Genomic DNA, 3,419 nt, shown 5'->3' on the forward strand with positions numbered 1-3,419 from the left:
GCAGAAAATGAAAATAATTATAAATGAAATTCATAATAATAAAATAATAATAAAAGGCATAAGATTCATGAATATAGGGTCTCTCAGTCAAATTAAACACATAGGATGTACTAAGTAAGGTCTGTCTCCCTACTACAGACTTTGCCTTGGACCTGCTCAGCCAGTGCTTACACAGCATCCAGACTGAAGGCTGAGTGCTCTATGGCCAGCAGCGTTCACTGAGCTCCTTTGTGACAGGAACAGTTTAATGTGGGCATTTCTCACCCCTGAGGATCTGGGACCTCAAGATTCACCACACATCTGGGAAGTGACTTCCTCGGGAGCTAAGGTACTGGATGCCATCAATAAGTCCTATATACTGCTGTCCTGTGACACCTATATACACTACTGTGATCTCCACACAGGTGCCAGGAAGATGACAACCACACATGACCAATGTCCTACTATGGTGTATAGATGTGACAGGTGCCCGAGGACTTAGCTTCATCCCTTCCATGTGTCAGATCCCACTCAGCAGTTCTGAGACTCACCACCAAGCATTGTCATCATGCAGTGCTGTCTTACAGCCTCCATATCCTGGACTTTTAAAAGCCAGGGCAGGCCACCATCTTCTGCAGAGCATACACAGGGAGATTCTTGCCTGGCAGTCAAAGCGATACCTTTCTCCTTTCTTGCTCTAATGTTGTACTCCTAGATCTGTGTCCCCAGTACCTGAATCACTGACTACAGAAATCTGGGGATGACTCCAGGATGGCGGCTCTCTTAGTTCTGCAATCTTAGGAGAATGTACCTAATCTCAGGCATTTACCAAGTAGGGCCAGGTTAAGTGTCTAGTCTGGCAAAGCCAGTCCTGCTCCCAAGCCCTTTGTAGTGCATGGCAGGCTACAGAGTGATGTTAAGAGGTCCCACCATCCTAGCCAAAGTGCCAAGTATGGTGGCGTGAACCTCTGCTGGCACCAGCCATCTGCTGAGCCAGACCTCAACTGTGACCTCTGGGAGCTCAGGTATCATTTCTGGGGCAGTGGTCTGGTCCTGCTGTGAAACTGAAAAGGGAAATAGGAAATCTACAAGTTTCTGGGCTAGCCATACCTCTGGCCAGCTGTGGGAAGCATGCCATGATTTCCATTTTTATAAAAGAAAGTTTGATTTAAAAAATATGCACCAAACCCCTGTGGTCTCTTAAACTATTATTCTGTATACCAGTCCCATCAACGTAAATACAGGATTTTAGTCCAACCTATGGAACCAAAGTAAGGTTTTTTTTTTCTTTTCTTTTCTTTTCTTTTTACTTAATAACTCCATCTTTACTATAGAGCCTCTTAATATTCTGAAGACTCAATTATGCACATTGTACTGCCTATTTGACACATGAGTTTACAGATTCATTTTGCTTTTAATTCTGAATCATTGGTGAAAATTAAAAATAAGTACTTTTTAAATCATGCACCTATTATTTTTCTTACTCAGGGCCCTGCTCTGTACACCTGGCTAGATATAAACACACCATGCTGACCAGGCTAGCCTTGGAAATCATAAAGATCAGTTTGCCTCTGGTGCAGAGTGCTAAGATTAAAGGCATGCAACAAGGCATGCCTGACTTGTACTGATTCTGCATATTATTGTCTCCAAATAAAGAGCAGCTAGGTATGGCATACAATTGTACTCTGTATTGGAGATCACTGTGAGGTTTAGGCAGGCCTGGGTTTTAAGTTAGACCCTATCTCAAAAAAAGCAAATGGTGACACCATGAGCAGTCTCTGCCAATGCGGTGCATTGGTCCATTAGTGTCAGTCTTTGTCCTAGAGTCCCCATAGGAATATGGCATTGCAGCTTTGCCACCAAGTCAACATACCACTTTTTTGACATCTCTGCCTAGAACCTGTGATGGTGCTGAAGCAACAGACAGGAGCAGTATTAATGACATGAAGAATCCCTGTCCAGCTATTTTACTGCTGTACTCCACTACTTCTATGGAGGAATTTTATCCTGTGTCCTGCTTGCAGGCCTTCTATAAAGGTTTCTTGAAAGCCACACTAATACTTGGCTGGCATGTTCTGGCTGACATGTTCAATCTGGCATACTATATTATTTCTGGAATTCAGGTAATCTAGATGCCCTGATGCCTTAGTTGGGGTTTTACTGCTGTGAACAGATACCATGACCAAGTCAACTCTTACGAGGACAACATTTAATTGGGGCTGGTTACAGGTTCAGAGGTTCAGTCATTTATCATCAAAGAGGGAGCATGGCAGTGTCCAGCCAGGCATGGTGCAGGAGGAGCTGAGAGTTCTACATCTTCATCTGAAGGCTGTTAGCAGGATACTGACAGCCAAGCAGCTAGAGTAAGGGTCTTATAGCCCACACCCATAGTGACACACGTACTCCAACAGGGCCACACCTTCTAATAGTGCCACTCCCTGGGCTAAGCATATATAAACCATCACACCAGGGCTACTCATTTCTACCTGAACTTGAAAAATAGCATGTGGAGCCACATATTAATGATGAATACAGAAATGGCTGGACAGTTGTTGATAGCCGCTGAAGAGGCTGAGATACACTGGGACTTTTGTCACAACTTTTAAACAATCACCAAAATGATTGGAAAACAGAAGGTGATGGGTGGCTGAAGATGCCTTTCCATTCCAAGATGACCCTGCTGGGGTCAAGTTCGTTAGTTCATATTCCACCTCATCGAGCATCTGGCAATCTCACAGCATAAGGTTATGTTTATTTACAACATCTTACTTGTGAACATGAAGATAGCCAGTAAAAGCATGACCAAGTATTCTATAGTGACCCTTGTTCCTTGAGAGTGCATTGAGTGGGATGCTATCGGATGGCATGTTCAACTCATTCAAAAAGAAAAGTTAGGTAAAACGATCTAGCATTAGTTTTGGCTTTCTGACATTGCAGCAGAATTATAAAAACCCCATTGCACCTGGCATTTACTCTGGAGTGATGGCCTTTAAGCCTTGAAATAATCTCTTTAAGTAAGTAATCAGTGATTTTCATCTCAAATTTAGGGGGGTGTCCTTTCTTGGGACTGTCAGACCCTTAGTGTAGTTGGCCTCTTTGTTCCCAGAATAATGACTCTGAGAACTAATTATGTATAGAGAAATGCTTAGGCCATAAGCTTTAGCTCACCCCCTGACTAGCTCATAATTTATATAACGTATTCTATCTCTTCCATATGGCTGGTTAATTACCTCTCCTAACTATCTTCCAACATCCCTTTCTCTCTCTCTCTCTCTCTCTCTCTCTCTCTCTCTCTCTCTCTCTCTCTCTCTCTCTCTCTCTCTCTCTCTCTCTCTCTTTCTCCCTCTAATCCTGCCTCATCTTACTGGACATCAGCATTTTATTGACAGGTGATATTTCCATATATTTCACAAGAGATTTTTCTCTACATCTCCCCTTTT

This window comes from Mastomys coucha, unplaced genomic scaffold (genome assembly GCF_008632895.1).
Source record: "Mastomys coucha isolate ucsf_1 unplaced genomic scaffold, UCSF_Mcou_1 pScaffold4, whole genome shotgun sequence".
NCBI classification, from domain to species: Eukaryota; Metazoa; Chordata; class Mammalia; order Rodentia; family Muridae; genus Mastomys; species Mastomys coucha.